This window comes from Cricetulus griseus, assembly GCF_003668045.3.
Source record: "Cricetulus griseus strain 17A/GY chromosome 1 unlocalized genomic scaffold, alternate assembly CriGri-PICRH-1.0 chr1_0, whole genome shotgun sequence".
In the NCBI taxonomy this organism is placed as follows: Eukaryota; Metazoa; Chordata; class Mammalia; order Rodentia; family Cricetidae; genus Cricetulus; species Cricetulus griseus.
Genome location: NW_023276806.1, coordinates 143,976,208 through 144,000,257, shown reverse-complemented (window position 1 = coordinate 144,000,257; position 24,050 = coordinate 143,976,208). Strand labels below are relative to the sequence as shown.

The 24,050-nt window shown below is 44.3% G+C and overlaps 1 long non-coding RNA gene across 7 annotated transcripts in view; it reads left to right on the top strand.

Moving 5' to 3' along the window:
* The window catches only part of LOC103162225, a 113,850-nt gene that overhangs the window by 70,961 nt on the left and 18,839 nt on the right, over positions 1–24,050 (top strand). For 6 of the 7 annotated variants that reach the window (XR_004771620.1, XR_004771622.1, XR_004771621.1 and 3 more), the window contains 2 exons: positions 5,239–5,328; positions 5,844–6,258. The exons of the other annotated variant lie outside the window; for it this stretch is intronic. This is a non-coding gene — a long non-coding RNA (uncharacterized LOC103162225). Of the gene's footprint in view, positions 1–5,238; positions 5,329–5,843; positions 6,259–24,050 lie in introns of those variants that run through there. 7 annotated transcript variants of the gene reach the window in all.

The window sequence follows — 24,050 nt, the reverse complement described above, 5'->3', positions numbered from 1 at the left end:
GTATATATGGCCCGGTGTCTGTCCGGTGATAAACTCACTTGAGATCTGAGATGGTCATTAGTAAAAAGTTTGCTTGTAATGTAGCTTAGGGTGTCTTCTTTAGTTTTTAGAGTTCCCTTTCTGGCCTTTGTAATTGTTTCTTCAACTTAAATTTTTGTCTGTAGGAATTTTCTGAGTCAATGGAAAACTCATCTAGGTAGATGGGGCATACCATTTGCTAGATGGGGGGGGTATTTGTGAAATAAAGGAAACAACAAAGAACGGTGATGATTTATGTTTCCAGCAGTATGAACCAGAAGCAGAGGGAGGAGTTCATTCCTTTTTGCTGCCACTAACTGGATTCCTTCAGTTGGAGTTTCCTGCCCTGCTGCTGGCTTCTGAACCAGAAGTGACCTGAGGCTAATGCCAGCTAAAATGTCTTCCACTCACACCTGGACAGTCTTTCCAGCAGAGCAGCACCCAGGCAGAATGCTAAGCAAACAGTCTCCTTCTTTTATTTTATTTTTGATTTTGTCCAGACAGGGTTTCTCTGCATAGCCTTGGCTGTCCTGGAACTTGATGTGTAGACCAGGCTGGACTTGAACTCATAGAGATCCTCCTGCCTCTGCCTCCCAAGTGCTGGGATTAAAGGAGTGCACCGCTGCCATTTTACAAAAGCAGTCTCTTATTCTCCCAGCTCTTTTAGTATCTCTCAGACTATGCACTAGTCATTAGTGCAGTCAGGCTTGTACATTGGTTTAGGTAGCAAGGACTGTTGAGTTTTTTTTTTTTTTTTTTTTTTTTAGATTTTTACTTGTATTGCTTTAATGTTTCTTTTGCTTTCTGAATCCTACTTTGCCACATGTTCATGCGTGTGTTTTCCCCATCCCTTTTTCTTCTCTCTTGCCTAACCCACTAACTAGTAATGAGTGGAAATGTGGAGACTATATGGTAGTCAGGCTAAAATGGTCCCAGCAGGAATACAAGATGGAAGAACTTTTTTACTGTCTTGCCCTGTCACACTTGGAAATTTTAGGGTTCCTTAAGAACCCACATAGCATCCAAGTATCAGATTTTTGCAACATATCTTTAATATTTTTAACATGTAGTGCATGTATGCATACGTGTGTGTGTGTGTGTGTGTGTGTGTGTGTGTGTGTGTGTGTGTTGAGGTCCTAGAACAACTTGCAGGAATTGGTTCTTCTATCACATGGGTTTCAGGGACTGAACTCAAGTCCTTAGTTAGTGGTAGGCACTGAGCTATTTTGTTGGCCTTCATAACTAACTTTCTGTTTAATTTATTTAAGTGTGTGTGTGGTGAGGGGGCATGGAATCTACAGGTGTTGGATCCCCTGGAGCTATAGTTATAGTTAGCTCAACTACCTGACATGAGTACTGGGAATTGAACCTAGGTCCTCTGGAAGACCAATACATGTTCTTAACTGCTGAGTCGTCATCTTTCCAGCACTGTCACTTTCTTGGTTCCATTTGACTTTTACTTCCATTCCTGGTACTTTGTAGATAACCATTATCAGCAGGTAACTTAGCAATTGTAAGCAGCTCTACCTGACCTTGCCATGGTGCAGAATCAAAAGCTTCAAGTCCAGAGACTAGTTTCCTAACTCTGCTTCCCATCCTTCCAGATTTCTCATTCTGACTTTTAGTCCTGCATTTTCTTTGAGACTTCCATTTCTTTTTCTCTGTGTCTATCAGTAACTTCTATGGTTCCCCCACCCTGACCTGTCCATCTAGCCTAGGCAGGGTCATGATCTAACATTTCAGTTTTTCTCCAGTTTACGTGTAATCCCTTGCACCTTGGCTGTCACAGCCTTCCAGATTCTTACCTTTGCCCCAGTGTAACTTCCGTAGTGCCACGTCAAGGCTTCTCTCTAGGTGCTATTAGATAAAAGGTCATTCAACTTTGTCACAGCTTCATTGTCTTTGATGTTAGCTACCTAGTCACCTTTTCATATAACCATATATAAACCTTTTCTATAATCACCTTTTTTTATGGAGGGGGTAGGACTTAACATTTTTTTAGTATGGAAAAATCCAAACATACATAAAACCACCACAAGGGATATATTCATAGACATCCTTCTCTAGCTCTTAGCCTATGCTCTGTCTTGTTTCACCTACCTTTCCTTTTCACACCAATTTTTTTTAATTTAAATTAGAAACAGACTTGTTTTACATGTCAATCCCAGCTCCCTCTACCTCCCCTCTTCCCCTGCCCCTATCAACTCCCTATCCCACTCCCATTTTGCTCCCCAGGGAGGGTGAGGCCTTCTATGGGGGATCTTCAAAGTCTGTCATATCATTTGGAGCAGGGCCAGGCCCTCCCCTATGTGTCTAGGCTGAGAGAGTATCCCTCTGTGTGGAATGGGCTCCCAAGTCTATTTGTATACTAGGGATAAATACTGATCCACTAACAGAGGTCCCGTAGATTGCCCGGGCCTCCTCACTGACACCCATGTTCAGGGGGTCTGGATCAGTCCTATGCTGGTTTCCCAGCAATCAGTCTGGAGTCCAAGAGATCCCCCTTGTTCAGGACATCTGTTTCTGTGGGTTTTTCCAGCCTGGTCTTGACTCCTTTGCTCATCTCTCCTCTCTCTCTGCAACTGGATTCCAGGAGTTCAGCTCAGTGTTTAGCTCACACCAATTATCTTAAAAGTAAGCCCAGTATATTGTATTATTTTATCTGTCGACATTATACACTGCCTGCATTATTATGATGCTTAAAAGTCAACCACAATAGCATTACATAGCAAAAAGTTAATAATCATCTCCCATTGCCATTAGACAGGTAGCTTACATACTCCCCTGCTTGCCTTTTGGCTTTTTGCTTGAATCAGATCCGTGCATTGTAATAGTCTAACATGTTTAGTAACCCTCTTTGGATGTAAATATCCCCTTCCTTTTGTTTTAGTATAGCTAGCTTCTCTGGGTCCTGTTAGGGAAGCAGGATTTGGGGGAGAAGTCCTGTGTCATTCTGCCCTCTTGTCTTTAAAGCTATTAGTATCTGTAACCATTATCCCCGCCTCTGCTGGTCTCCTAGCAACACCGTCTCTTCTCTCTCTCAAGGTAATTCTTCACTAGTCCCTCCTTGGTTGCCTCCTCAGTGAATGCCCTCCTGTTTTTAGTCTTTTTCCAGTGTCCTTAGTTTCTCCCTGACTGTTTTCATCTCAGTATATAAACATGTTCAAGGCTCTGTCAACTGTAAAAACAAACCAACCAGCCAAATAACACACACCAACTCCCAAACTTCTTTCAGGCAAGCGTTTCATTTTGCTTTCATCTCCCATGTTGTTCTCAAAGTTCAGCTTCTGAAAAGGTCTCTACCTTCATTTTTTTTTCCCACTCTTTTAACTCACTGCTGGCTCCAGTTTCTATCACTTCTCAGTGTTTTGTTTTCCAAGGTCAAACCCTCTCTCGCTAAATGCCATGGCTGTTGTTGGAGCCTTTATCTCACTTCCTATCTCCCTGGCATAAGAGAGTGGTGGTGAAGCCCAGGGCCAAGAGGCAGGAGGTGAGCTCTCTGCCACTGAGATATATTCCCAGGGTTCCTGTTGCTTTGGGACATTCTCCAGCTTTCATGAGATGGTCTTTTCCTGGTTCTCCATCTTTCTTTTTGATTGGAATTTCAACTTTTTGTTTAAAAAATTACTTTATGTATATGAGTGTTCGCCTGCATGTATGTTAATGTCTCATGTCCTCAGAAGCCAGAAAGACAGAGCTGGATCCCCATGAAATTGGAATGACAGACAACCGTGAGCCTCTATGGGGGGTGCTGGGGACAAAATTCAGGTCTTCTTCAAGAGCATCAAGGATAAACACTGTGCCATCTCTCCAGCCCTTGCTTTCATATTTAAATGTTTCCTGATTTCTGCAGACCCTCCCTGGATGATCTCATCTATTTTTACCAATCTCTGGCTCTGAAATCTCTCTTCTGACATAAATCTGGGCCTGTGTTAGCTGAATGCCTATGGGACAGGTGCTGTGCTCCTCAGATAGTGTGTGTACTTGATGGATATCTCAGCATGTAAGTGTCCTGTGCTTTCCGATGGCCTATCTCTGCGATTATCTCTTCCTTCCCCGTTCTCTTTCCTCTCACAAATCACCAAGTGATACTCATCTTCCTACCCCAAGCTCTTCATGTTTTACACGGGGTATATGGAATGCTGCTGTGACAGGGCAAGACACTGCAAAGGTCCCTCCAGCTTGTATTCTTGCTGAGACCAGTCCAGGCTTAACTAGAATCTGATCTCCTTGAAGGAAAATCCCAACTACCCAACTCTAGTCTAGAAACCAAAGATCAAGATGTCCTAGCTAACTTACCATATACATAGCATTTGTTAAAACTGCTTGTTTGTGTGGAACCTCTTCCCGCCAACTATTTATCTTAGCTACCTGTTTGTGCAGGGAATGCCCCTCGGCTAGCTGGCTAACTGCTTATCTTAGTTTCTGTTCAAACTGCTTGCTTCAAACTGTTTGTGAAGCCTCCTCACTCCCTGCGGCATTGGCCAAGTGAGAGACGCTTAGATGAGGTCTCTCTGCCTTTAAAACTCCCGTGTTCTGGACACTCTTGGGGCCACCACACTTAGGTGTGGTCCCAGCCTGCTGGAAATAGACTTTCAATTGGCCATAAACTGTGTCTGGATGGTTATCTCTGTCAATCTCAGGGAACACTGCCATAGCCACACAGGTCATTCAGCCCCCTGTCCAGCGCCCACTGATTCTTTCCCACACTACCAACCACATACTCATATCACTGTAACTGGCACCCTCGCATAACGCTGTTCCTTCAAGAGCATAAAGGAACTTGGTGCTAATGGATAAATTTGTGTTGGCCAGGGCCCTGCCTTCCCAGCTGCTTCTTTCTATCAGTCCTCACCTCATACTTTGTCTTCTAACTCCTATATTTCCAAAAAAAAAAGGAAGTTTTTTTTTTTTTTTTTAAACCTCTAAATGTGTGTGGATGCTGGCCTTTTTAATAAGAATGTCCTTCCTTCTCTCTAAGTCAATCAATGAGCCTTGGGTCAGGGTCACCTCTTTTAGGAAGTCTTCTGACCTCTCCCCCTTAGGCACCCCCCCACAATGGGTCACAAACAAACAAACAAACAAACAAACAAACATTCTTCTCAATAGGCCATACTCACCATCTCACCCACTCTCTGCTGATCTGAGATAACCTGAGCCATGGCTCCCCAGGTCATGGCTGCACCAGCTAGAAGAGCAAGCTGCCTTTTCATTTTGTAGGTGAAGATTTGCGTGTAGCTTCCTGTTTAGCAATGCAAAACACTGCTTACTACAGACCTGCAAGCAAGGTACTGGGTGAGGCACCTTCAGGTAAGCAGGGAGAAACCCATCCCACTGTTAACTAGTGGGGTGGAGGGATAGATCCCAGTGTAAATAACTAGAAAACAGCTGTGAAACAAAGCGATTGACAGCACACGAGAGGCTGGGCATAAACGCTATGAGACTTCAAAGACTTGATCACTGTCCCTGGTACCACCAACGGGGCAAGGAATGTCCCATGTAGGAATAATATGCGAGTTCAACCTTGAACTTAGATGGGCAGTGAATACATATGGGGCAAGGGTATCCGGGCCAGAGTGAGGAAGGCGGAGACTACTTTTAATTGAAAACTTGGGGCATAATTACTTGACATTGAGCAGGCCTTTTCAGAGGCAGTTGTGTAAATTCCAGAAACGTCACAGTATCAACTCACAGATGTTTTGCAATGGAAAAGGCATTTCTATGGCATAGATATAGTATCCCGTGTCACCATGTCGCTTTGACTAGCTGCTATTTCCTACCATTCAGAGAACCGGATGTTTGGTAATATTTTTTTTTTTTTTCAGCACACAGCGATGGGGTCTCGGGGCCATCTGTGTGCAATGGCATGCATTGACGATCAGTAAGACAATTTATCGCTTCTGAGAAATCAGTGCCGCAGGTGCGGTAAGGTCGTGATGATGGTTAAAGAACTAAGTAATAAATGTTAGCATTCAGGCATTATGCTGGCCTGCCCCTTGGGGACCTGGCAGGACGCGTCATCCCTGCTCATCTGTGCTTGCCAGTACTCAGGCAGTACTCTGGCCTGCTCAGGGTCCTGACAACGTCATCTGGCCACTACAACAAATGCATCCCCTCACAAAAGGTGGCCCCACCCGCCTCCTATCTCTTCTCTTCCTCCGTTCCCATCTTCAGAGGCAGGTTTCCCCCACTCCACTTTCCCCACTCCCCTCCCCCAATAAACTCTCACTGTGAACCCTGTCTTGTAGTGTCTCTCTCTCCTGCCGTTTTTAAATTATAACAATTAATATCACGCAGATGAAGACAGGAGCGTCTATAGACATATAAACACATATAAATATGTGTTATTTTCTTTAGAGAACGGGAAGCATTACTGGTTATTATTAATTTTTTTATGTCCTGACACCTTTCCTTGCTTCAGTGTCAGTACTGCTCATGGAGCACACAATGCTGTGATAAGAACGGCTATTTTGAAAACATTATCTCATTTCATTTCCTAGAACATCATCAAGTCTCTACGGCATCAGTTTCTTTAAAGAGAAGGGTTATTTTTGTTCTAACTGAAGCCAAATATTTGAGTGAATTTTGCCTTCTGTATGGCTGGCTTCCTTCCCTAAGGTGGTGGCTCGCAGCAGCGCTCTTAGCAAACTCTCTCAAAGCAGAGACAGGACAGTACCCGGATTTGAAGTCAGCCACAGTCCTGATTCATTGTGCAGATCAACAGACTGGCTGTTGCCTTCAGCAAATTTCAAATCCTGAATGGAATTTCTTTCATCCTCATCTGTGGGCTGGAGATCTTTCTTCATTTCCAACCCCACCCTGCTCGTGTAGTGGTAGATAAAGCCTTGGGTCATAGTTGAATCTGTTTCATGAATTCCCAAAGGCTTCCAGACCATCTGAGAATTTGGCTGGACTTGTTTCTAAATCATGCTCCTTCTACCTCATCTTGAATCGTTATTCAGGAGGCCCATGCTCATTTGCACTTCTGTGAAAGGAGTATTTTAAACATTTGACAAGTTCCAATTTTTTATTTTTTTTATTCTGTCGACAAATTCATGATTCACTTATCCCCTTTTGTATTGGTGACTGAACTGCTATGTAGAAAGCTGGTTGCAGGCACCCTCCTCCCACACATTTACAGCAGTTCAGAGGGAAGGGAGGCAGACACAGTGTCCTATGAGGAACAGCAGAGACTTGGGAAGACTTTGGCGCTCCTGGGAGAACCTGGGTCTCCAGGGCCTGAGTTTCGTAAGAACTTGATTCAGCAGGAGGCTTGCCTCTGTCATATGAGTCAGCAGCATTACACTAGGCAATCCCGTTAGTCAGATGCAACAGAAAAGCGTTTGTTAACGTGGAAAGTATGAGATGGCTCTTTCACATACGTCATCGTGACTCCTAGGCTGGAGTCCTTTAGGCCTTCTAATGACTTTGAGTGAATTAGTGTATATATGATTAAACCCGTGTTACAATGTTCAGACCATTACGAGCTCACGAACAAAATCCCTGTAAGACAGATTGAGACATACCAGATAGTGAACAGATTTACTTAAAGGATTATGTGGGAGTTTACATCCTTGTAGTTAGAAAGAAACAATTCTTTTGTGTCATTTGTTTTTCTGACACAGCGTCTTGCTACATTGTAGCGGGCCTGGTCTGGTGCTTCCTGTGTAGCCCCGGTTGCTCTAAAACTTGAAGCAATCCTCTTACATCTACATCCTGAGTGCTGGGATCACAGGCACACGTCACTACACCCCGTTAGCAACAAACAATTATGTCCTTTTTTAATATTCTCAGATATAGCTTTTCTTCTTGTGTAACAGTTTGGTTCTTTTTCAATCTTCTCAGCTCTAGCTTTTCCTCATGTGTTTCTTTGACATTATACTCTATTAGAATTCAGCTACCAACTTTTTGCTTGTCATTTAACATTTTGTACAGAAGTGTCTTTGTCCGTAGGCTGTGCTTTTGGAAACTCCTGCATGGATTATGTTTTGGGCCCTAACCTTCTCTGTGGGTTTCTAGATTGTCCCACTGAGCAAAGGAAGCTGAGAAGTACAGAGACCTTCAGTGAACATCACCTTTAAAACAATTTGAAACTAGACATGATGGCATACAGCTTGATGACAGCACCTGGCTGCAGAGACAACAGGATCAGCATACATTTGAGAACAGCCTGTTCCTTGCAGCATGTTCCAGGCCAGCCACTTAGCTAAATAGTGCCCCAAAATAAAAGGAAACAAAACAAATTTTAATTGACACACACACACACACACACACACACACACACACACACACTTATGGCATATCCAAATGTACCCAAGCATGTATGTACTATGTAGTGAGGAGATATTTTAAAATGTTTTGTATCTTATATAATTTTTTGGGAGGGGGCAGGATTGTTCTTTTGTACTCCAGCCCCATTTTCTGGATCTAGAAGTTACAAACTGACTGATGAATGGGCAACCGAGGTGTGTGTGTGTGTGTGTGTGTGTGTGTGTGTGTGTGTGTGTGTGTGTGTGTAAAATGTTATGGGGTACACGAAGAGAAAAACTCCAAGATGTCTGAATAAGTAGAATGAAGTCTTTATTAACCACCGATGGGACTGTCCCAAGTAGGTTAACAGCAAATGGCTTTGATATCCAGTTGGTTCCAGTTTCTAAGGTGAAAAACCTCAACTGTGACATATATACAAAGACAGCTCTGGGAGTCTGCAGCAAGCTCCTCTCTTTCCCTCTCATTTCTTTCCTGCTCCTCTCTTTCCTGCTGTTCCCCTGGGGCAGACAGGACTTTCCCTGTCCCCATCTTCTCTCTGCGCCCTCCCCCCCCCCCCCGTCTCTGTGCCTCTTTACCACTTATCTCTTTCCTTCCCACTTCCTTTTCCTTTCTGATAAAACTTCTCACTAAGCCACTAAGCTCTGGCATGTTTGTCCCCCTCTTCAGTCAACCTTGCCTGCCATGGAATCCACCAAGGTCCCCCTCACACTTTATCATAACATTAGCTTCCATTATATTGTATAGGAAGTTAGAGTTAGTTTAAGAGATCAACTAGCTATTCAGTAACCCACTGCAAAAGGAGTATTTGGTGTCTCTAACATGTTGAACTTGGTTGGTATGGTTGGGTTTGGCTCCCTAGAAATCTTGTAGTTTCCTGTTCCATGTCAGCTTTTAGACTAGTGATTCTCAACCTATGGGTCATGATCCCTTTGGGGGCGGAATGACCCTTTCACAGGGGTCACTGAAGATGTTTACATTATGATTCATAACAGTGGCAAAATGCAATGAAAACAATTTTATGTTGGGGTCAGCACAGCCAGAGGAACCATTTTAACGGGTTGCAGCATTAGGAAGGTGGAGAATCACTGTTTTACATAATCTTGCTCTTCACTGGAACACTGGCTCTATCATTGGAGATAGGGTAGGTATCCACTCTCCTACTTAAGGAAGGCTGGATTCTGAGAAGGAGTGAGCATGAGCATCAGCAATTGACTCCAGGTAGAAACCAGGTAGGTGGCGAACAAGAGGTTAAGGTCCAAGAAGAACAAAGACTAGATGTGTAATTTATGGCCAGGAGTGGGCGAGAGCGTGTGTGTGTGTGTGTGTGTGTGTGTGTGTGTGTGTGTGTGTGTATGTTGGTTGGGGATGCTAAAGGGTGAAGCAGGTCAGGAGAGGCCATTCTCCATCTAATGAAGTCATTTGTCCTTAGTTCTAGCTTTGTGTTGCTATGTGGACCTAATGTTACCAGGTCTTCTCAGCTTTCAAAGAAAATTAATTCATTTGATGCTTTATAGAAAATAGGCCAGATTTCAAGGTAGCACTGCCTTTAGAAATTGTGGTGATTCTTTGGTCATCGATTGGTTACCTCTATTCAAAGCTGATTTCAGAATTTCATGCTACACACTGCTTGGACTACATACTAACTGGGTGTTAGGTTCAAAGGAAACATCTCCAAATACTGCCATGCAGGTATCCCTACTACCAAAAGAAACATTTCCTCATCTCTATCACATGGCTATCTGTGGTGCCAAAGCACATGTTGGTCTCCAGATGCACCCATGCCCGTGGCTCTTCTCACCCCACCCCAACCCTAAACTTTGCCAGCTCAAGGCTTCCCCAGCTTCTCATTCCTATGTGACCCTGCCATTTCAGCCCTGAGATTTCTTGGTCGCCTCTCTCTTGGTCTTCCTTCCCCAAGTCTCTTCACCTTTGCTAAAGAAGATATATCTTCGAGATAAACATTTGAAGCTGTAGACAGGTTTCTATGAGGTGCAAAATAAGCTACACACATAGGGCAAGCAGACATGGACACACGGATGATTGCATAGACACTGAACCTTCCTTCTTTTGCTTTTTGCCCCTGCCCCCTTCAGCCTATTTTTAATATTTCATTTTGTTTATTTGGGCATGAGCATGTTATGGTGTATGTGTGAAAATCAGAAAAATTTGGGGAAGTGACCTCTCTTTTTCCACCATGTAGGTCCCAGGGATCAAACTCAGGTTGTCAGGTTTGGCAGCAAGCACCTTTATCCACTGAGCCATCTTGTCAGAGCCACCATCCCACATTGTCTACTGCTGGAGACAATTTATCCCTGGAGCTTACTTCCAGCCATCGACCCCATACTGTAGATAATGAGTTCTCTGAGTAAGACTCAATAGAAACCCCATTTTCTTGAAAAGTCAGAGATGATTAATTAACACATGGTCTTTAGGGGGACATTTCAGGCATAAGATGTAACAGAGATACTGCTAATCAATTTTAGAGATTGCTAATCTCTGTTTTAATATTTATTTAGTATAGAGATTCTTCGCCTGTCATTCCCCTTGGTATACCCCCATTTAACATCTCTGCTCCCAAAAGCAATGATTCTCAAGGAACGAAGGTGACACAAACACCCCACATGTGTACCTGAGTCTGATTCCTGTGGGTTAGGTAACAGGAATCCTGTGGCATTTGAGAAGGCACCTTTTGAAGACTTTATAACATTGCATGTTACTTCCCAGATCTGGAGTTTCCTACACCATTGGTTTTCACCCTTGAGTCATGACAAAGTTAGGATTATCAAGATTCTAAAAGGATTCTTAGACAATGGTCCCAACCTTCTGGTCAAGGGAAGATCTCACACTAAGTGTATGTGTGCGTGTGTGTGTGTGTGTTAGTCAGCAGAGCTGGAAGGGAGAAGAATACTTACATGTAACCATGGATTCTGACACAGTTTTCTCATCCCTTTTAAGGGTTTATTTTTAGTTTTAATTATGTGCATGCATGTGAGTGCAGGTACACATGGAATTGGAGTTACAGGGGGTTGTGAGCCTCCTGAAGTAGGTGCTGGAACCAAACTCTGGTCCTCTGCAAGGGCAGTATGTGCTCTTAACCACTGAGCCATCTCTTCACCTCACTTTCTCCTTCTGATGTGACTCTCAGGGGTTACCATCTGGTCCCCAGACTATCAGCAGCAGTTTGGCACATAGTTTCCTCTCTTTGGTTAAGGATGGAAAGATGGGGCTGGGAAGGAAGAAGTACATAGCATTGACTAAACATCTGCTACATACAGACATGGTTCATTTCAAAGAGATGGCAACAGATTTAAAACCCAGCAGCACTACAAACAAGTGAGAGGTGCTGGGGAGGAAGAGAAAAAAGAATGTGCCAGCATGCTGCTTATAGTGAAGGGGTCTCAATTAGCTTTCTTCATAAATATCTATGTCTGTAAAATTATAGAACACTAGATGCTTGCTTAGTGTTCTATTGCTGAGAACTGAGAAGAGACATCATGACAAGGCAGCTCGTTTTTTTTTTTTATTTATGTATTTAATTATTTATTTTTCATTTTACATACCAAACCCAGTTCTGCCTCCCTCCCCTTCTCCTGTCCCCTTACATCCCCTCCCCCATCTCACTCCCCATCCACTCCTCAGAGAAGGTAAGACCTCCCTTGGGGAGTCAACAAAGTCTGACATACCAAGTTGAGGCAGGAACAGGGGCCCTCCCTGAAAGGTTCAGGCATTCTGCTGGCCTGCCCCTGTTAACCTGGCAGAATCCACTCAGGCAGTACCCTGGTCAGCCCAGGGTTCCATGGGAACTAAGTCTGCACGCAGGTGTAGAGGACCCCTTTAAAAGACAGACCCCTGCCCACTTACGCTCTTCTTTCTCTTCTCTTACACACTCTCTAAACCTCTCTCCTCTTTCTCTCTTGCTCTCTGCCTCTCTTCTCTTCTCTCTGCCTCTTCTCTTATTCTCTGTCCTGCTCTGTTCTTCTATTTCTCTCTCGATCACTCTCTCGTGATATAATAAACTATCGTTAACATGTCTCTTAGTCTCATGTGTCATCTTGCGCCCTTCTTCTTTCTAATTTAAGCAGAAACCTAACACTCCCCTCTGTATCGAGGCTGAGCAAGGTATCCCTCTATAGGGAGTGGGCTCCAAAAAGCCAGTTCATGTACCTGGGATAGGTCCTGGTCCCATTGCCAGCTTCCCCCAACAGATCAAACCATGGCAGCTCTTACAAAAGAAAACATTTAATTAGGACTATCTACAGTTTCAGAGGTGTAGGAGGAATTTTTCTATACTGCCAGCCAGTTCCAAATAACCACAGAAACGTATTAATTAGAAATGCTCACCTGATAGCTTATGCTTGTTACTAACTAGCTCTTACAACTTAAATTAACCCATATTTCTTATTACTCTCTGCCATGCGGTGGCACGTTCTTTCAGCACTGCATGCTCTTCGACTTGCTCAAGCTTCCTGAGACTCCGCCCTTCTTCCTAGCATCCTCCTTGTCTGGCCAATCTCGTTCTGCCAACTATAAGTCAGTCAGCTCTTTATTAACCAATAAGAGTAATACATATTTGCGGTGAACAAAGATTGTTCCACAGCACAGAGGTTCAGTCCATTTTAATCATGGTGAAGAACATAGCAACACATATGCAGTCATGGTGCTCAGTGAGTAGCTGAGAGTTCTAAATCTGGATCTGCAGGCAGCAGGAAGAGAGAGCCACTGGGCCTGACTTGAGCTTTTGAAAACCTCAAAGCCCATCCTTAGTGACAGACTCCCTCCAACAAGGCCACACCCACCCTAAGAAGGCCATACCCCCTGATCCTTTCAAATAGTGCCACTCCCTAGTGATCAAGCATTCAAATCTATGAGACTATTGGTGTCATTCTTATACAAACCACCGCAGCGCCCATAGGCAACTAGAAGAAGGTATACTTAATAACTTTAATTAGATTAGTTTTAGGTGTACAGGAAAATGAATGAGAAGTACAGAGATTTTTCGCACACTCCCTGCCTGCCCCACATGCAACCCTCACCCACAATGCACTTGGGAGGAGGTGCTGGAGTGCCACTGACCCGCCCTTTTCTTTACTGTTCAACAAATGAAGTTCATGAGACTTATTTGTCCCAAACCTACCAAGCCACCACTGAATTCTTACGGTGGTTGACCAACTTGCTTCTTCCTTCCTAACCCACTGTCTCCACCTTGATACAGTATGTGGACTTGCAAGAGCCTTGCAAAGCTGTGAGGAGAAAGTACCCGTGTCAAAGTGATTCAAAGCCTGACTGGTTCCCAGGCTTAGAGCTTTTCTCTCTCCATTCTGTCTCTCTTCTTTCCCTTGTCTCTTGCTTTCCTTCTTATTCCCCCCTCCTTTCCTTTCCTTCCCCCAGCACCCCCCCAGCACCTCCCTCTCCCTTCAGGGCCTGGTGGACAGTGCTTGCTAGAACTCTGCTGATGAACTATATTCTGAACTTATACTATACATTTCTGGTAATATATGAAGTTTATGCTCTAGTGAGAGCCATTATTAGATACAAAAGAAAGAATTTTATATGTTTTTTAAACTTTTATTTATATGTATATTAGTGTTTTCCTACATGTATGTGAATGTATGTAGGCCATGTGAATGCTTGGTGCCCATGGAGGCTAGGTAACAGTTTGCGATGCCCTGGAACTGGAGTTACAGACAGTTGTGAGCTGCCATGTGGGTGCTGAGAACTGAACCCAGGTCCTCTGCAGGAGCAGCAAGTGCTCTTAACCACTGAGCCTTAGGTTTTGGTTGTCTTCTTCTTCTTCTTCTTCTTCTTCTTCTTCTTCTTCTTCTTCTTCTTCTTCTTCTTCTTCTTCTTCTTCTTCTTCTCCTCCTCCTCCTCCTCTCCTCCTCCTCCTCCTCCTCCTCCTTCTTCTTCTTCTTCTTCATAAATATGATTTAAAGCAGAAGTTTGAAACTAACCTTACTTAAATTGTCAACCCCCTAGTGACAAGTCAGTATATTAGGTTTCAACTTTTAGCAGCATTTTTTTTTTTTTAAGGAACATTTGGACGGAAAATAGTAAAGGTGGGTGTGTTTTGTAAAACTTTTGAGCTGCACATCTTCGTGAGTGTGTGTTTGGTGTGATGTGAAGAACATTTCTCATTGCACTACAAAGCATTTGAAGTCACTGTTGTAAAACCTCGTGCTTTCTTGGTTCAATTTAAGTACCATATGCCGTCTTTACAAGACCTTAACTCACTTAGTTACCCTTTAGATTAGTCTCCATTTCCACAGAGACTATTGTACTGGAATAGAAATTAGAATTTTAAATAAATGTTTGATTTGACTGTATTAATACCGAGGCAGCAACTTATACAATAAACTCTCCATCCACTTCTCCAAACCATCTTTTAGTCCGATGCCTTTTGTAGCTATCACCAGATTATTTTGAAAATTCTTTAGGAGTACATCAGAAAGCTGTGGGGGCATTCTAAAATGTTGATAGAGATAGAAGGGACTTTTATGCACCTAAGACATCTCTAGAACACACCGTGTCTTCTTGACCAGAGTGTTGGGATGCACAGATGCACATATGATTTCCCTAACTGATGGTACCTTCGATGTTGATGAGAGCATCTGGGGCACAGACAATACTGGGCAAGGCTTCCTCTGGTTTTATCTTCTTTTTTAAAATTCCCAGTTTCCCAGAAAACTTAGTTGGAACCCTTCCTCAGACCTCCTACCTTCCAGAGGAGATTGAAGAACACAGCAGGAAGTAGATTAGAGTTGACATCACAGCCAGAGGCCAGACAATGTTTGTCCCCTCAAAATTCATTGCTTCTAAATCTCTCCAGGTAGTTAACCAACAGTAAACAGGTGGCACCCCGACCTGTATAAGAAATGTGTGTTTCTCTTGCTGATATATTATCAGTTCTTTCCTGAGATTTGTTAATGAACGTTAGTGGGGCAGAGGGAGGGTTCTCTTGCTTCTAGCCAGAGTACATTTTAAAGCACAGTGTAAGCCTGCTGGCCCTGTCCTCTGCTTCCTTCACAGCCACTCAGCTGGCGTGATGCAGGGTACAGGCTGGGTGATTACTCGAGAAGCTTATCTGGAGGTTGGTTATCTAAATGGGGTCCCTCTGGAGCTCCTAGAATTTGTGGAGTGGGGTTGTGTCATAGGAAATGCATGCTTGGCTGCTGCTCACAGCCAGAGAGGGAGGGTGTGAAGGTGCCTGGCAGAGCTGAGAAGCCCATCTTAGGCCGCTGCTTGGGACAAGAGGCTAATGGCAAGGCTGTAAGAGCACCATCCAGGCACAAGGAACCCTGGTTAGTTTAAAAGAAAAAAAAATCAAGGATATTAATAGACTCCTCTTTAAGAGCTCAAAGCAAAGCAAATGAAAACCCCCAAGACCCCTAGAGCTACGCCCCCTCCATGTGAAGCTGGTTTTTCTTGGAAATATTATTTATATGGAGTCTGAGATTTAGAAAGCTCCCCTATAACCCAAGAACATACCTGCAGGTCAATGGGTAAAGCTAGTTTTAAATTTTTTTTTTTTTTTTTTTGTCTTTCAAGACAGGGTTTCTTTGTGTAACAGTCCTGGCTGTCCCGGAACTCACTTTGTAGACCAGGCTGACCTTGAACTCAATGAGATCCATCAGCCTCTGCTTCCCAAGTGCTGGGATGAAAGGCGTGTGCCACCACCACCTGATTAATTTTAATTTTATTCTATTCAAGAATTAGTCCACTTAGCCTACTCTGACAGCACCATGGCTCCCCAGATTCAGGAATCAGCAGATGGTTTGGGAAGATACATGGATGTCCCACTTGGAAACTGACCTTTTTTTTTTTTTTTTGTCCTTGTTGTTTCTCTTCCCGACTTGTTATTTGATGTGAGAGGGACAAAGAAGTGCAGGAAGGAAGGACACAGCTTACTGTTGCCCTCGCCCACCTCCAACAAGCCTCAGGACATCTCCATACATTTATTTGAGACCCTTTGACTATATATGATCTGCCCTCCCGATTCCTCTGTCATGTGCAGACCCGAGAAGGACAGTAAGCCGCTGTGGCACAACCACAACAGGAGGGAGGAATTTACCTCAAGTTGTCTATCAGAGAACGGGTGCGCAAGCACGCTTCCTGTCTTCTCCCCCTAGCACCTCAGAGATATCTCATGACCTCTGAGCTCTCAGTGTTACTGACTGAGGCAGTGAGGAAGAAAGGGAAAAGGAGTCAGTCACGTGAGGTAGATGGGCTCAGCACCCCACCCCCCTTTTCAGATGCAGGAGCTGGTGAGGGGGGAGGGCTGCTTCTATCGATGTCTCAGCTGTTAAACTGATGGAATGTCTCAACCACTTCATTTCTTGTCATCTTTCTATTTAATCATTAACCCAGCTGCCCAGGAGCTGACAGGGCAAGGAGACAAGACTGAAACAAGCAAGCGTGTCCCCAGGAGAGTAGACAGGCATGATTTGACAGGATAATGTCCTCACTTGATAAATGGAGAGACTTCCCATTGGCTGCCAGTGTCCTCCCTGAAACTCAGTCCTAGCAATCTGACTTCTCAGAGCATTTGAACAGCTAAGCATTTCTTGACCCCCAGTTGCTGAGGGTGACCGAGAGTTAATTGCATGTCTGTTTATAAGTTTGCTTAGTTCTTAATCTAAAAGTTGTTCACACTCCAGACTTGGGCCCTGGAAGTAGCAACTACAGGGAATGATTTGAGATGCTAGTGAAATTCCTACCTCCCTGCTTTCTCACCAGCCAGACACAGTCACATGACACTGTCATTCAATTTGTCTGCAAGCTGCTTAACTTTTTCCAGAGGGGGTCCTTGGTTTTGTTTTGTTTTTTCCCTTTATAGTGGCAAATATATTATGTCTTTTTCTAACAAAACTTTATTGCATTTTTGTTAGGTCTCAAACCCAGGGACAAAAGGCTAACAGGTACTATTAACACCAAAGTGACTGCTGTCTGCCTCACTGTTGTCTGTCTTTCTCAGCATTGCTAGACCATTGATTCCTACCCTAAACTTCTCCAGCCCAGGGAAGTGGGCTAGCTAGGTTGTCCTTCACTTAGCTTCTCTTCCCTGTATAACCCAGCCATGTGGGAGGAGGGCAGGGAGAGGGAACTGTAGTAGGTATGTAAAATAAGTAAACTTAAAATTAAAAACAAAAATAGAAACCCCAGCCATTTTGGCTACAAGGCTCTTTTGGCCCTTTTGTGGCACCTTGCCCTCTTGGTGTTGTCCCTGGTTCCCCTGTTTGCTACTCCCTCTCCCCTCCCCCTCTCCTCACAGGGCCCATTCAGTTGGCAGGCCATGTTCAATATGAATCCTTCCAGATACCTGAGGCTATGCTCTCCCTTTTATCTACAATAAACCTTCTCCACCATACCTAGGAGCAGTCATGTTCTCCTTCTATTTCTTGTCTTCATTCAATTTGTAACGGACTTCAGTGGAATGTTGGATCTATAGCACACAAAACTGTTAACTAATTAAACTTCAGTGTAAATTATTTTAGGACTTTTGCCTCTGATGAGCTACCTTAAAAAAGGAATACGTGTGTGTGTGTGTGTGTGTGTGTGTGTGTGTGTGTGTGTGTGTATACACATATACGTGCATAATATAAAATTTCAAATGCTGGAAGTATAAAATCACATTAGAAAAATCTAGAGACTCAGTGAGTTTCTTGGGAAGAAAAATGTTATTGTTCTAAGTTCAGGTGATAGGGGCCTGTGAATTAAACTAACAAAAGATCAGTTAATAGGGGGAAAGGGATGTGGTTTGCTAACATTTATTTGTGTGGAAGTTGATAGGAAAGAAGTGAAATTCAAAGAAGCAGCTGGAACTTTTATGAAGGAAGGAAATGGGTTTGAGGTCAAAGGAAGGATGAATTGTAGGAATCTGACTAAAGTTGTGGGTGGGGACCAATGGACAAGATTAGCTGTTCATTGAAGCCTACTTACGTGTCATCTCCTGTCTTCACCAAGATTTTCAGGCAGATGAGGCGGAAACTAAGATTTTGTCCCAAATATTTCCCCTTCCTCCTCCCTACATATTTTGATTCTACATTGTAATCAACTCAAAATAACCCTTTTGCCAAAATGGTTTTTTTGAGGCAGCTGTTGAGAGGCAAGTGTGTGTGTGATGGGGTGTTGCGCTGTAGCTAGGAGAAAGGACTTCCATCAAAGGCTAGACAAGCTTGATTCTCTACAAAATGACCTCATTTGACCAAAAGAGGCCACCCCTTTAGTTGCCCTCTACCCCCAGCAACCCTGCTGTAGTAATCTACCTTTGTTGGCTGTAACGTCAAGATTGGACATCATGAAGCATGATTCTCAGTCAGGGCTGAAGATGGAGGTTTCTTGTCCTGCCTGGTTCCACAGACGCTTAAGCCTCAAATAAACACACCGACACTATATTAATTTATAAAACTGTTGGCCAACCGCTGGGGCTTCTTATTGGCTAGCTCTGTCTTAATTATTATTAGCCCATTCCTATTAATCTAACTATTTCCACGTGGTCTTATCTTACCTGAGAAGGGTCCGGACCTGTTACTCCTTTCTCCCCTGCATGGTGTCTCCTCGTGGGGCCTCTCTGTCTCTCTCCCCAGCATTCTCCTTGTCTTCTAGCCCTGCCTATTCTCCTGCCTCTACTGGATATTGGCCAAACAGTGTTTTATTCATCAACCAATAAGAGAAATATACATACAGAAGGACATCCCCCATCACAGGGCTGTTATCATTGAGTGAATAAAGGGAGGTTCATTAGACACTCACCTGAGAGTCCAGTTCACTGTCTCCTGTCCTCAAGCTGCATGTAGACTTAGGGGTGGAGCTAGGATATTTAGGAAGTGGAAGGTGACTTGGGGTTGGGCCTCTTCAGTGCCCATCTTGCATGGATTGTCACCCAGCTGGGGTGGCACTCGTGATGCAATGGCCTGTGAGACAACCATTCCTGTAATGCAACAAATTGTCATCTAAACAGGGACTCATCCAAAATGGGCCCTGCTGTAGGTGACAGTGAAGGAAACCGGGAGATTGAGCCATTTCTGGGAGAAGTGAGTGGGAAAGGGGAAGGCAAAAGCAGGCAACAGCTTGGGTCCCTCAGATGCTAACACGGGCAAGATTTACATTGGACGAGAGTTCCTAAGGAAGCAACTGACAAATACCCAGATTCTGTGCTGTCAGCCTTGGAAAGGCTTTAAATTCAGAACAGCAGCTTACAGAAAGTGTGCGCAATAGGGATGTGCAGGCAGATGTGCCTTTAGGTGAGCATTGTTTTAAGTGCCAATCATTAAAAAAAAAAAAAAAAAAAAAATTGAACCAGGCTGGTGTAGTCTTAGTTCTCAGGAAGCTGTGATAAGCAAGCAAACGGATAGTGATATCATTGGGCCCATGAGGAAGATGAATGGGATGATGAACTCCTGAGTCGGGTGGCGGGGTGGGAGGATGAGGGGATGGGGGATGGGGGATGGGGGAGGCGTGGAGGGGTGGGTGTGGGATGGGGCTGGGGCTGACTGGCTTTGGGTTGTGATATTGGTTGGGGCAACTGGATGTATAGAGAATAGAGGCTTGACTTAGAGCTTGGTGGCTTTTCTACCTCCCCCACGTTTCGAGCAGGGGCTCTGTGTTTCAAGCCATCTCTGTGGAATTACAGATGGGAGTGGCATGGCAAGTTTTCCTCATTCAAAGGGAAGCCACACGAGGTTTCTGGATTGGTGTCTGCAGTCCTGGAGCAGTGCCAGCGCACCTGTACTGTGAGGTCCCCTGCCACCCTCCCCTCACTCCTGGGACTACCAGGTACTTCAGGGGAAGCATTTGTTCTAATCCTCTCTGGAAGTGTCCTTGGAACATTTTTGTATTCTGTTTGTGCTAGGATCACACTAGAACCAAACTTTTTGAAGGTCTTTCTTGACTGATGAACTACTAGTTTGGGGGTGGGGCTGTGACTCTGCCAAATAATAGAAGAATTTCTCTTCCAGTTTAACCATTGACCTGACTTGTCAGAAGAATGTCTTTTCAAAGATAAATCCATGAAATTCCATTTCTTGTGTGTGTGGGGGGGGAGCAAGATCCTGGATTTGCACAGAGTATTGTAAATGTCAGCTGCTGGGCTCCTACTGCTGGCTGGAATGGCCACCACTGTCTACACTCTCAAGTTCATTGCATCGACCCATCCAACACAAGCGGGGATTCTGCTCTTTGTTAATCGAAGTCATGGCCCTCTTCTCTGTCTTCCTTCCTTTTTCTTCTGCGGACACTTCCCACTTGTGGCTTTTCAAGGTTGTGATGAAGTGCTGCACCCTCCCCTTGTTTTCTTGGGATGCTCTGAGCCAGCCTCTCTGTGATTGGTCCTGGAAGGAAGGACTGAGATCCCTGGGAGGCAGGACGAGAGCAGGTAGCACAAGGGGCCTGGGCAGAGAGGGCAACTACAGTGGGTTCCTTTTCATACAACTGGGAATTGACACAAGGAGCCAAACTAATTTCCCAATAAAAAACTAGCATCATCGGCATGATGTCTTTTACCACTGTGTCTTCAGGATCTAAGGCACAGTGGGTGTTAAGTGGATTTGTACTGGAGGCCACTTGCAGCAAGTTACCTCTAGTGACATTCTGACCCTTTTAGGTCCCTTTCTCATCAAGCACTGCTGGGGATTTTCTCTTGAGGAAGAGGTGAGGAGAGAAATGAATGAGGAAGGCCAGGCTCGGGGCTCCTGGCTGTGGTCGATGTCCCTTCTTCCAGCTGCTGAGCACTTTGTGAGTGACGAATGATACAGAAACATGCCTCCAGCAGCCAGCTGGCCCCACACCAGGTCTTTGTAAATGCCAGCCAGAGGCAGCATTGGTCGCCTGCCAGGCTAGAGACTGTAGGGGCACGTCGTGGGTTCTCAGCCCTCACATGGAGCTCTTCCCAACTCACAGCTGTGGCAGCCGCAGACCTGGGTTGATGACGTCTTTGTAATTTTCCTCAGAGCTGCTTTGCAGGCAGGCAATGCCTACTCTGCCCCCTCTACCTGTGTGTTTGCTTTGGCAGACTCTAGGGGCTCCTTTCTTCTCCACTCTCATCTCTTTGATCCCTCTTCTTGTCCCTGAAGGAACAGAACACATGCTTTGGAAGAAATATCTAGAAGATGTGGTAGATCACTTAATGGGGGGTCTAGATTAACTGAGTTGTGTGCCTTAAAATCTCTTGTACCTGTCGTTTTCCTCAGCTATCTTCCACTGAACCAGTCTGAGAAAGACAACTGGCAGGCATAAGAGACTTGGGGGAGTAACATAGAGGCATGTCACTGCATTTCCCTGCTTTGACGATGTCTGTGTTTTCATAGTTCATTCTGTATTGGAGAGTTAAGTATTTTTCTTATAATTGAGACATGAGATACATTGACAGGATTTTACTTTTGCTTTTTTGAGGAAAAGTTTTGCTATGTAGCTAAGGCTGGCCTCAAACTCAGGATATGGCTTCAGCAGCCCAAGCACTGGGATAATAGGTATACTACCATACCCATCTAATTGCCTGTGGGTTTTCTCTTCACTCTCTCTCTCTCTCTCTCTCTCTCTCTCTCTCTCTCTCTCTCTCTCTCTCCAGTGTCTCATGTAGCCCAGGCTGGCTTCAAACTCACTAACTAGTTGAAGATGACTTTGAACACCCAGTGGTTAACAGAGATGACAGACACAACATAGAACCCCATGCCTGCTAAGCCACTGAGCCACAACCTTTAGCCTGGCTTTTATTTTTTTGGTAGTGGGCAAAGCAACACATCCCTACCATTAGATGGAACATTAGATGTGATGAAATACAGTAGCTATGGGGCTGGAGAGATGGCTCAGAGGTTAAGAGTACCAACTGCTCTTCCAGAGGTCCTGAGTTCAATTCCCAGCAACCACATGGTGGCTCACAACCATCCGTTATGAGATCTGATACCCTCTTCTGATGTGCCGATATACACAGAAGCAGAATGTTGTATACATAATAAATAAATAAATAAAATCTTAAAAAAAAAAGAAATACAGTAGCTAATTTTGGCCAGAAAATGTCCCCATTTATTTCCCCAGGGTTTTGATTTTAGTGCTGCAGTATTAACCATGCAGACGAAACCATGAGAAAAGTTTTTCTTTAATTTTTTTATATCATTTTTGAGTATGTGTGTGGAAACTGTGCATGTGTAGAAGTCATAGGACAACTTACAGGAGTTGGTTCTCTCCTTCCACCGAATAGGTCCCAGGGATTGAACTCAGGTCATAAGATTTGAAGGCAGATGGCTATACTCACCAGTTTGTTTCCCCAGCCTGAGAAAAGTGTCTTTATAATCAAATTATTTTGAAATGGGTACCTACCTAATCACCATTATAATGATTTGGAATATGTGGGGGTAAATTTCCACAAAGGAAGAAAGGGGCAGGACTGGGCAGCCTGGTTCTGTTTGGCTCTAAGTGACTGTAAGACCTTGGGTAGGTAACCCCATTGTGACTGGGACATCTCCTTTCCGCTTGTAACATGATGGGGAAGAGTGGGCCTCTGGAAAAGGCGTTGGTTTTCTTTCTCCCCCTGTGGATTGTTACTCAGAGTCACAGCCTGAATTAGTCTTCCTCAGAGAGCCCTTCTGTCATAAGGAGCCTGTGAGAACTTGTCCTGTGTGAGCTGACGGTCTCATAATGTGAGTGAACAAGAGGCGCTGACAGTCACTGAGTGGCCCTGGGCTGCCTGTTTGCTGTGATCAGAACTGTGTCCCTTCCCAAAAAGTCAAAGTCTTCAGCACCTGTGGCCTTATTTCAAAACAAGGACTTTAAAGATCATCTAGTTAAAACAAGGTCTCTAGAGTGGACCCTAAGCCAGTATTATTGCATTGTTAGAAAAAGGGACAATCTGGGCACAGACACAGACAAGGGCATAAAGAAAGGGGCTGTGAGGACATGAAGGCTGAGATTTGATTGTGCACGCCAAAGAACACCAAAGATTGCCAGCAAACCACAGAGGCCAGGTGAGCGGTGGGTGATTCTTCCTTTTAGCCTTCAGGAGCCACCTACAGCCTAGTGATACCTTAGATCCTCAGCCTCCAGGACCCTGTGTCTTAGGGATTCAGTTACTGTGAGGAGACACCATGAGCACGGCAACTCTTATAAAGGAAAACATTTAATTAGGATGGCAGCTTACAGTTCAGAGCTTTAGTAGATTACCCTCATGGCAGGAAACAAGGCAGCATGCAGGCAGACATGGTGCTGGAGAAGGAGCTGAGAGTTCTTGTATCTTGACTCACAGGAAACAGGAAGTAGTCTGTCTCAGTGGGCATGGCTTGAGCATATATGATAACTCAAAGCCTGCCTCCACAGTGACACACTTCCTCCAACTCCACCATACCTACTCCAACAAGGCCAAACCTCGAAATAGTGTCACTCTCTTTGGAGACCATTTTCTTTTAAAAAACCACACCTTGGGTTAATAAGTTTCTGTGTTTAAACCACTCCGTTGATGGAACTTTGTTCTGGTGCCCTGGGGAACTACTCCTGGCTGTGGGCACATCGACTCATCTGATTCCTCACTGTCCTTATTGGTTGATTGCTGAGTGGCCAGTTCGATACAGCAATCAATTGGAAACGTCTTACTTTGCTTTGCTGGGGAGGGCTAAGATGAATAATAGACAAACAAGTATGTCCTGTGTCATGTGGTGAAAGATGGGATGGGGAGAAGTGAGGCGGGGGTGAGCGGCATGGAGTTACCGTGCTATGTAGATGTGATGGTAAGTATTTGGTTTCTCTTCTAGTTTCAAACTGTTGACATAATTAAAAAA